This window comes from Thermobia domestica, chromosome 12 (genome assembly GCF_964235325.1).
Source record: "Thermobia domestica chromosome 12, izTheDome1.hap1.1, whole genome shotgun sequence".
In the NCBI taxonomy this organism is placed as follows: Eukaryota; Metazoa; Arthropoda; class Insecta; order Zygentoma; family Lepismatidae; genus Thermobia; species Thermobia domestica.
In genome coordinates this window covers 36,859,396-36,871,456 of record NC_137465.1, presented here as the reverse complement: position 1 = coordinate 36,871,456, position 12,061 = coordinate 36,859,396, and positions in this window count along the sequence as shown.

The window sequence follows — 12,061 nt, the reverse complement described above, 5'->3', positions numbered from 1 at the left end:
AAAAAAAATGAGAAAGGTCTTTGAAGAATATGGGACGAAAATAAATGTTAGAAAGGCAAAAGCCATGGTGATTGGAACGAAGGGGTCTGTGTCAAATATAAAAGTAGGAGGGGAGAAAATAGAACAAGTGAATAGTTTTCGATATCTGGGTAGTATTCTTAGTAATAACATGAAGTGCGAACGTGAAATAAAAGCAAGGATAGGAATGGCGAAAGAAGCCTTTAGGAGGAAGAAAAGTCTGTTTTGTGGGACCTTGAATAAAGAGTTGAGAAAAAGACTCATAAAATGCTTCGTGTGGAGTGTTGTACTGTATGGGGCAGAAACGTGGACATTACGTAAAAGTGATGAAAATCGACTGGGAGCCTTCGAAATGTGGGTGTGGAGAAGAATGGAAAGAATTAGTTGGGTCGAGCGGAAAACGAATGAGAGAGTGTTAGAAATGGTGGGTGAGAAAAGAACACTTTTAGATATTATTAGGTGCCTAAGAAGAGATTGTATCATGAGGGACGTCCTAGAGGGTATGGTGTCGGGAAAGAGAGGGAGGAGGCGAAGGAGATTACAATTAATTGATGATATTAAAACAGAAAGATCATACGCAAAGACGAAGAAGTTAGCGGAGGACCGTGGAGTATGGAAGCTTCTTAGCTGCGGCAAGTGACCTGCCAATAAAGGCAGAATACCTATGATGATGATGCTGATTGAAACTCTTAAATCCAAATAAAATCTGATCAAACGAAACCTTATTATTAGCAGTGTGTGTTACAGTTTCAAAGATATTTCATTGCCTTCATCGGAGACGTTAATCAACAAATGACATATTGTGCAGGTATCCTACCATCACGATAAATTGTAACAATAATAATTACAAATTTTGGAACATATCATATTGGACTTAAATTCTGAAAAAAACGATAAATATTATTTATTTGAAATCATGGAGTGTGAATTATCATTAGATTAATATTAAAGCTGTATTTTAATTTCTATTTCCTTTCAGTGCAATCAAAGATCAGTTACATTGCAGACATACCTGTACAATAATTTTTATTTTCTATTTTTAATAAAGTTCATCGCCGCTGAAACGCTGTTTTTCTATATATCCCGCTGGATTTCTATTCGAGCCATCTAAGTATCGAATGTCCAGTGAAGATGAATGAGATGGAGGACAACTATCTCGAAGCGGAATTGATCACTGGACGACCACCGAGAAAGGTTAGGCATGCGATGCGTAGGTTACACCTATCCTATATATATATATTACCTTTTTTGATCCCCTTGACATCAGAACCTATTTTAAATTTAAATGTAAACTGTTTCACTTATAAAGGAACCAAGGTCCAGATCTCATTACCTTTTTTACTCTATAAGCTTTAGTTTAGAAATATCATGGGACGGCTTGTCAGTTCTAAATCCCCAACATCTTAAGTTTACTTTTGGTAATCAGAGCTACGAAAACTGACGAAACCGAGCTACACATTACTGCTGAATCTGTATCATGAATAGTAATAATTAGGATTTTCTTCGGGTAGATTTTATTGTTATTTAAGTTCTATGCAATTTCAAAGGTAAAATGTACAGTGTTTGTAAAAAGTGTTCCTCTATAGTGTGAATTCTGTATTGCAAGGATTATGGCTCAAATTTTTAGCGACTTTTCGCTGCATATTAGAGTTATTTCATTTCTCGTTTAGTGACTTTTTGTGTTAGTTTTGGCAACACTGAGCGTGAAGGAAGTGTGAGTTTGGAAACTAAAATATTATTATTTATATATAGATGTAGTATTTAGTATTGGGCCCCAAAACTTTTGCACTCCTTCGTACACTAATTTCTGGGTGTGAGCCTGGCAAACATTGTTTGTACCATCATTTTTATTAAAGCTCATAACGAACTTGTAGGAAAAACACATTTACTCAGTTTTGATTGATTCCATCAAATTTTTAATATGCTAGAACATACCGTGTGTCTCAAATACGCTTCCGAAGATATAGATAACTTTGGTGTTTTCCATTGTTTGGTTAATTTCATTAAATATTTTACTTTCTCATTTGTCTAGTGCAGTGGTTCTCAAGCGATATGTCGTGTGGTCACGGTGTTAAGCAGTCCCCTAAGGTGTGTCACGAAATTTTAGAATTAAAAAAAAAACATATGGAAGTTAATAATAGAACAATTACTTAAAATCGAGACAGACTGTACCAGTCAACACCTCCAGCGGTAGCAATAATGCTCAGTGCTATATAGAGTCATTATAAAACTAATTGGTTTCACTATTATAATAGATATTATTATTATTATCACTATTTATAATAAAAGTAGCAAACAACCGTGTCGCGATTCCTGGACTTTCAGTAAAGTGTGACGCCAGTAAAAGAAGGTTGAGAACCACTGGCGTAGTGACTAGTGTATGCCTTTTATGCACAAGTCCTACGTTCAATTCCCAGTTGGAGATCATAAAACTATAACGACTCACCAAGCGTAGTCGTCAACCTGGTCCGTCTAAGTAAGATATACAAATATTGAGTGGTAGTATTAGTTTGCATGTAAAAAATTATCTTTAATAATTATATAGCATTATTCTCACCTTTTCTATTAGAATGATAACGTCGATGAACGTTGCTAAAATGGTTTATTAGCTGATATACTTTATAATATATTTTCCTTCAAACTGTCAAGCACACAAACTTGCTGACTAGGTATCCATAAAACATTTACATAGCAATAACTATCCCATAATACTATTTTACATATATTAAAAACATTCTTCTTTTGTTATTATTAAATTAACATTCTATTAAGTATAGTGCACATGTATGAGCACTTTCTGCCCAAGGTACAGGTAATTATTAACCTATCCAAAGTATTTTGTTATATAAAATGTCGCCCGACAAAATGGACTGAATATAAAAGTCATAAACGAGTTTAGCTTTTATCTTCAAGAACCACTGGTCCGTTTACAATAGTGCTCTTACATTACATATGTTCTTTATATTTTGATCACACCTCGTATATATCTTTATTACATTTCATATATATATAGATACATTTATAACAAATCGTACACTTCATTAATACTTATCTTTTATTACATTAATTATATTTATTTCATTATTATCAAAAACATCGTCGCTTATTAATATAATTAACGAGGGTGAAACACAAATTACTATGATTAATAGATTTGATCATTATTAAAACAGTGATGTTATAAATAATGTTTAATCTTTCAGGGCGCATTAAATAACAAATAAGTTAGATGTTGCATTCTAATGTATACATCGTGGCACTAAGAGGTCATAATAAAGAAGAATCTTGTTCGGATAATATATAGGATAGCTCATAAAAACAGTCGTCGAATAATTAGTTTTATAGAATAGATCTTCTTCTTAACATAATCTTTGACAGTTAAGTTTTTTTACACAAATCAATCTAATATAAATAACCTTTACTTTTAATCATTTATAAATCGAATTATAATTCTTACATATATTAAAAACATTTGAGAATTATCATTGATTAATGAGAACTAAAGAAAATTAAATTGAATAAAAATAAAATAAATGTTCATGAAAATCTATAACTGATATGAATTTAACTTAATTTCATTAACGGTAATCAGGTTACGTTCGTACTTGCATATGAATCTAATGAAGTACATTGTACTGCACAATCATTATTATGTCCCCTATTATTGTTCTGTACAGAAATTACTTCAATACCTGGATCTTGATGCGAAGTGCCATCTCTTGTCCTCCCATTACGTCTATCCACGTAGTTCGCTGTATTCCTAGAATTTCGCCATACATTTCGTCTATTTTTAAACCTATTTTGATTATACGGTCTAACATATGGATTGCTACGATTAATTAGGTTAGGCGGATTCCCTACATAACTTTGTCTATTTTGCTCATTTTGATTGCTAGAGTATACTCGGCTTAGGTTATGTTCCGTATTATTCACACTTCGGATATTTAAATTCCGAAGAGGCACAAAATGATCTGAATTATTCTTATTTTTACCCATTCCTGCTTGTTGATTCATAGCATGGTATTGAGTTTCATAGCATTGGACAAGCATTAATAAATGGTTGAAACTCATACACTGTGTGGAAAATAAGATCTGTTGCAATTTAAATGGAAGCAAATTTCGAATCGATGCTATTATTCTCGATTCCGATTGCAATGGATTAACGACCTTTAATTCGTTGTATGTATTTACAACAAACTCTACAATAGATTTATGCAATCGAGGATTGAAGTGTTGATTTCTAATGGTGGCATCTCTATTCGCAAGCAAAAAGTCATTTTCATAATTTGCGATCAGTGCCGCTTTGAATTCATCATATGTATTGATGTGATCACGTACTGCTTTAAACCATAATGAACAAGGTGGGAGTAATACATGAGGAATTAATTTCATATATTGTGATCTATCTATACACATAATATTGCATTCGTCCTGGAATTTCTCTAAGAAAGAAGTAGCATTCTCGTAACACTTACCACTGAATTTGCTCATAGCTCGAATTTCACTCATCTTAACACTTAATTTTACCTTCCTTTTATCATTCCGTGTACTTATTGGGTGATAGTTCCTATCCATGACGTGATGTGTCGTTACACCATCTATGTTTCGCCCATCTGTACTCTTCGGATGTATTTCTTCCAATATAATATCATCATCAGACACCGGCGAAGGCGAGTTCATCTCTGGTGAGTGGGGAAACTCCAAGCGATCACTACACATGTTATTACGGTATGTGTTGTCCTTAACCTGTAGCATTCTAATTTCTTCCTGTAACGTAGCTATCGACTGCGTATTTGCTCGTATGTTGTTAGCATTATTGATGACCTGGATCTTTTGTTGTTGAACAGAAGATTCGGTTACTTCTAAATCCTTTTTTATATCACTGATTTCTTGGCTCAGGTGGTTGTGATTACCCTGGCATTCCTCCGATATTCCTTTTAACTTTTCCTCGAATTGCGAGGTAATATCGCTCATCGTCTGAATAATTAATTGTTTCGTTTCTTCCGACTTCTGTTCCATCTTCTGTTCTATCGTCTGCTTCAATTCTTCGTATTGCTTGTTAGATTCATCAGACTTCTGTTCCCATCTTCTGTTCTATCGTCTGCTTCAATTCTTCGTATTGCTTGTTAGATTCATCCGACTTCTGTTCTATTCGTCTACTTAATTCTTCAGAATATGCTTCATCGTCTGCTTTAATTCTTCGTATTGCTTGTTGGATTCTTCAGAGTTATGTTCTATCGTCTGCTTTAATTCGGTAGACATCTGACTCAATTGCCGCTCTAAGACTAGCAAGATTCGGTCTTCCGATGTCATTCTTGATGTTACACTAGGTTCACCGTTGTCACTATTGGTGGATTCATTCTCCATTATTTCAGTGTCCATTTTCCTTATGATTATTCTACCACTTCTCAATATGGTCAAATTTGTATTCATTAACTTAATTGTAAAAGTAAATTCACCCTTACTTTGCTTCGGGGTATAGAATTTATGAAAAGTCCCGGGTGAGGTAAACCAAAATTTTTATAATCCCGGTGTGAAGGCACCAAAATTTTTATAACGACTCACCAAGGGTAGTCGTCAACCTGGTCCGTCTAAGTAAGATATACAAATATTGAGTGGTAGTATTAGTTTGCATGTAAAAAAATTATCTTTAATAATTATACAGCATTATTCTCACCTTTTCTATTAGAATGATAACGTCGATGAACGTTGCTAAAATGGTTTATTAGCTGATATACTTTATAATATATTTTCCTTCAAACTGTCAAGCACACAAACTTGCTGACTAAGTATCCATAAAACATTTACATAGCAATAACTATCCCATAATACTATTTTACATATATTAAAAACATTCTTCTTTTGTTATTATTAAATTAACATTCTATTAACTATAGTGCACATGTATGAGCACTTTCTGCCCAAGGTACAGGTAATTATTAACCTATCCAAAGTATTTTGTTATATAAAACACTTTCCAGTAATCTCATTTTACACTTAAAATTTCGTCTTATATATATATAGTCTAGCCTCTGACAAAGAACGTAAATACAAAATAAACAATCATGAAATGTCTTGAGACAACAGGACAAGAACACATGGACAAAGCGTTCGTGATTAAAGACATCTCTGCAACTGTCATACCAACTTGCTGCATTTTATGTTTCGTGTAAAGTCTTAATAGTTTAACAAAGATTCTTATCTGGCAGTTCAAAAATACGGGACAACAGACGTTTGGAATCTAATGAAGATGCCATTAGTGTATCGTCGTTTAGGATTTAGGAATTAGATTTCTTGGCTTTCGGCATCTATGGCCATGTTAGCCCGTCACGTATGAGGGATGACGTCCCTCGGCGAGCACACTGTCCGGGGAAAGGGAAGAAAGAGAGGATTGGCGAAGGAAGGAATCGGCCTGGGACCTATAAGTTAGGTACAACCCCGACATTTGCCTGGTGTGAATGAGGAAAACCTCATTCACGATAGCTGGCATGAAAAAGCTTTATACACTTTTTTGACGGAGTACCCCCAATGGGAATCGAACCCGGGACCTCTCGCACCGAAGGACTATCCCCGGACAACCAAAGCGTATCAACGTGAAGTTGATGGTTAATCCGTAAGAAGAGGTAATGTTTATGATCCTTCTAGCATACAACAAAATTCGTGAAAATCATAGTAAATTTTCCAACGTTGTCTTCAGAAACTGAAAGTTGCTTTACCATGTTAAAAATGCAAAAGAATTTCGAGAAATGACATTACTCAAAATTGTCACAGTGCATTAACTACAATAACAATAGAGAAAAGATTGTTAAAAACTAGGCTTCAAGACAGTTACTGATAAGTAGATTGTCGAGAACAACAGCGGAATTGATTTTATGTACAAATGAAATGGGACATTTCTTTCGAATGGGTACCCTTTATTATGTATAATGAAACTATATATGGTTACTTTCGTTGATTTTATTGTTTTGATTATTAGAATACTGAAAGTACGAACCGACCAATATATTTTGTAATGGTTGTGAACTACCAAAAAAAATTGTCACGAGACGCTACTGATCCTGGACTAACGGAGATGATGATGTAAATATTTCATTTTAATGTCCAATTTCATGTGATAATAATATGATATTATGCGTTTGGCGATAGTTCAAATTGACAAAGTCTCAATTGGTATAGTCTGAAGTGTACTTACAATAAAAATAAGCTATATTGTAGGTGCAACTTACGAGAATTAATTTGGAGTTATTACGTTACAATCTTTAGGATTTGTTTATATATTATACAAAGTGTATTAAATTAAATTCCAATATTAGACTGGTATTACGTTCCAAAGAGAAAATTGTGAAAACAGTCGAAACTAAAGGCCGACTATCTTTTACTATACAGTGTCATTAAAAATTAACTATTTTCTAAAGTAGGTTTAATTACCTCTATATTCATTTTAATGTATCATTAACGCTTCCTTGCGCGTTCAGACACATAAACATTGTTCGTGGTTTGAAATAAAGTGAGCACTGATTAATTCCGTTATATAACAAGTTTCCAGTTATTAGCGGTCCATGTTGCATGTTCGCGGCACCATTGGTGTCGTGCTATCGTCCGTGCAACCTGATACAGTTTGTCCATGTCAATAAATCTTGGCGAATTGAGATTATCGATACAAGTTGTGCGAGTAGTTCCACTTTCACTTGCACCACAGTCACACAACGGTTCTGAGTGACACTCTAGTTTAATGTTCAGTAGGACCTGTCACTTAAGTTTTCTTGTGACCAATGATTCTCCTCGCCGATGTGGTTCTGCCGTGAGTTTTGTGGGTCATCGTCACATTGTGGGACACTGTCCCTCCTGACACACCTAACAAAACACGTGGGCCAGTTTTGTCACGCTTGAACCTCATAACAGGGCACGAAAAATTTACCTTATTTGGAAAATAGACGTTAAATATTTTACATTTATCACCATCTGCACAGTTCAATACCGCTCTACTGCTCCTTGCAAAGTACGGTGCTTACCCTAAGTAACAATCACAAAACAACATGCCGTTCGGTCGCCGCCTAACCATTACCAACCCTGCCATCTGTGACGTTTCCAACTCTATACGTTTTCCATTAAATTGATAAGTATCTACATTCTGTCATTCATACTAAACAGTGTGAAAGTTTTTTTCGAGAGGATTTAGGATTTAGATTTTTGGGCTGTCGGCATCTAAGGCTATTTAGCCCGTCACGTTTTGAGGGATGACGTCGTTCGGCGAGCACACTATCCGGGGAAAGGGAAGGAAGAAAGGAATGGGGGAGGAAGGAGCGGCCTGGGACCTATAAGTTAGGTACCACCCTGGCATTTGCCTGGTGTGAATGAAGAAAACGTCATTCAGGATGGCTGGACAAAAAAAAAAAAAAAAAAAAGCGTTTTATACTTTTTCGACCGAGTGCCCCTACCGGGACCGCTCGCACCGAAGACGATAGCAGCTTTCTCGAGAGTTCAGATAATCACAGTATGTAGGATTGACACACAAAATTGAACTCAGTGCTCACCAGACTGTCCTACACATAAGTATGGGAGTCTTACAGAACACGTCTCTCTATGCGACTGTCCGTCTGTTTGTAGGCAGCAGAGATGGAGTGGGTCAGTGGGTCGTGTGTCAAGTAGGTCAAGTTTGTCAAGATTTGTGAGTGGGTCAGTGAGTCGTGAGTGAACAGCGTGATCCACTGGGACCCACTACCCACTGTGACTCACTCTGCTGAGTGCATCGTAGACAATATCTTCTGAGCACTGGTGAATTTGTGTATGTTTTACTTTTAAAACCTCCATTTTTTCCGTTTTCAATTGTTTTAATTACTTAATTCAGATGAGTACATCTAAGTGAAAAAATAACTTCAGGCATTTTGAATATTGATATTTGTACTTGTAATAATAGCAATAGAACTTAGTGCTTTTCTTTCGAGACACAGCAGATGAGTTTTTAGAGGAGTTGACCACTGGAAAAAAAAATATTATTTTGAATCACCTCTGATATACGAATGAATTATTATACGTAGTTGAACTGTTAAAACGCAAAGTAAAGTGCAGATTTAAAGATCAAACGTCAGCTGGGTTGGAAGATGAGTCTTTTGCGACATGTTTGTGCAATTTAGTTATCAGTGAGTACGAAAATGAATTAGAAGTGATACATACATCGACACTTGGCAGAGATATTGAAGAAAATTGCACGGTACAGGAAGACGTATGTGATAGCAGTTCATAGTGGGTCAAATAATCCTGCTTGTTTCTTAGGATGTTCAATGAAAGTTCGCGATGCTGTGAACTCCGCTAAGTCAACTTCTTTTGCCATTTGGAGAGCCCAGCACTATAAATTTCAGTAAAGCACTGATGCTCCATGCCCTCGCAATTCGTCAAATAATCTGATGACTACACATTTCACTCTTTGGATTTTCACTTCCTGATTTCCTTTGAACGAAGCGGAGTTCCTAAACAGCACATGTGCATAATCCAAAATAGGTTTGCAGTTATTTAACGAAATGATTTTCTTATGTCGTAACAGAAGCTTCCTATATAAGTTGTATCCTCTTTCATGATAATCTTTGTAGTACTTCGGATTTCCACATCCGTAAATTGCGATAAAACATCTGTTCTTTTAAGTTTTCGTGCTGGAGATACGTCGTATTCGCTTTGACTGCTGCCTTGTCCCAGCTCTGAACTGATATCATAGATGTCTTCCTGTCCCGTGCCATTTTCTTCATCATCTCTGTCGAGTGTCGAACTATGTATCATTTCTAATTCATTTTCTTACTCACTGAAAATTAAATTGCACAAACATGTAGCAAATGACTCATCTTCCGCTCCAACTGACGTTTGATCCTTAAATCTGCGCTTTACTTTGCGTTTTAACAGTTCACCTACATGAAGGGAGTTAATGCCTAAAGCCCCCAATTTTTCCACACTGACTACCACACCTAACACTAGTTGGAGCTTACTAAAACACACTGACGCACCTGACTAATCTTCACTCAGCGCCTACAATGCGGAATCTAACTGCTAGTGTTTCGAAGGATAGGTGGCGCTGTCGCCGAAGAACGAGTTTTACACGGGAATGACTCACCCTACAGTGGTCAGTACTTAGTCCTGTATATGTCTGCCAAGTTTTATGTTGATCCTCGCGTTCGAACCGAAACATGTCCCTTGTCAGTAGAAAGGAGGGTGTGTTCATGGGTCTCAGAGCTGATGACGATGGGTTTTGGTAGGTAATGGGTCAGAATAGGCCACGGGTTAAAATTTCAATTCCCACGCCATCTCTGGACATCTCTATGTGAGGAAACATAAAACACACGGAATGCCTTTCCCAACAATACTATGGTATGGAATGGTATGGTATGCATGTGGTGTAGTGTGGTGTGGTGTACTATGGTCAGGGCTTAAGGAAACAGCCTACTGAACTGGACGTGTCTCTTTCGACAAACTAACGTAGCCTGGAATCAAGCCAACGACACCTCACACCAGTGCTTTACCACTGAGCCGCATTGCTCTCCCCGTCCAAATAGTAAATAGTGTATGTTTAATCCCTAACAGCACAAGATGTAATAAGCATGTGTCATTGTGTCATTTAAGTGTTTCAGCTTCTTTTTAGGTATCCGACACTTGGCACATATGATATTAATGTACTAAGTATGTACTTCAGCTACCTACAGTTTTAGGTACTTGTTACAAATAATTGATATTTGCAACTACGAATCATAAATATAGCATTTATATATCTGCTCAGTTTCGCACTCTAACAGTCGTTTCTTTTTATGTCGTCATTTGGGACATATATCTGTTATGTTCTAGGTACGTCCTTTAGGTACATACTGTTTCAGATACCCTAACAGCGCAAGATGTGCCAGGCATGCGGCATTTCGGTGTTCTAAATTCATCCCACACATTTGATGCATTTGTTTCTTCTTTTTGTAAGCGATTTTGTACTAGAAGCAACAAATGCATCAATTTTATTACATGGCGACTGTCGCCGATCATTTGAAACTAAATATGGAAGAAAAATGAAATAATGTAAACAGACTCGAAATTTTGTTATAAAATTACATGGGGAGAAGATTTTATCTGATCCCAAACTGTTCTCGTCGAATATACTTGGTTAAAGGAGCACTCTGATTAGCCAAATTCAGAAGACGTCAACAATTTATCCTTCTACAAGCGACGTTCTCTTACTTGCCTCCATAGCCAAGTCGGAAGAGCACGCGGCTAGTAATCCACAGGTTGATGATTCGCACCCACCCTGGGGATTTTTTTTTTTTACTTATTTAAAGTGTTTTTAGATGATGCACCTTATTGAAACACATTACGCATATAGGAGATTTAACTTATTTGGGGGGGGGGTATAATTTATTGGTTCGTTGACGCTTATGCATAGGGAACATACCTAGGCACGTTCCCAGGTACATGTGAGGCATGTGCCTAGGGGTGGGCATAGATTGTGACTATGACTTGCCATCCATGTGATTTCTCTCTCAGAGGTACTTAAGGCACATACTGGACACATTCCCATGTACCTAAGGGAACGTGATAGGCACATGCCTGCTATGTAATTGTGCTGTTAGGGATAACCATGAGAGCTAGTTTCTTTCAAAGACTGATCGAAGATACAATTGCAGTTGAGAAAGTTAGTTTGTGCCTTTTTCCAGAGGGTAAAAGTGAGGGAGAACGTGCGGGACGGCGTGCCCCACTTGCAGAAAATGTTTGTGACGTCCCCCTACTTTCTAAAAGAAGCAATTGACAAGGATAGGCAGGGGGAGGAGAGACGTCATACGTCCCCCTACCTTTTCTGATCCACTTTTACTCCTGCCTTTTTCTTTAAAAGAGAAACAAAAGCTCTTGACAATAGAGTTGAATACGAGATTTTGCCTTTGAACAACGAACCTATCGCTATAAACACTCAAATTAACTTTCTTTTGTTTTGAAAAATGTTCATTATTGTTTGCTTTCATGTATATAAAATAACAATTTCTATTCACATATTCGCTTCGATAAGTTGCCAACCATATAATTTGGT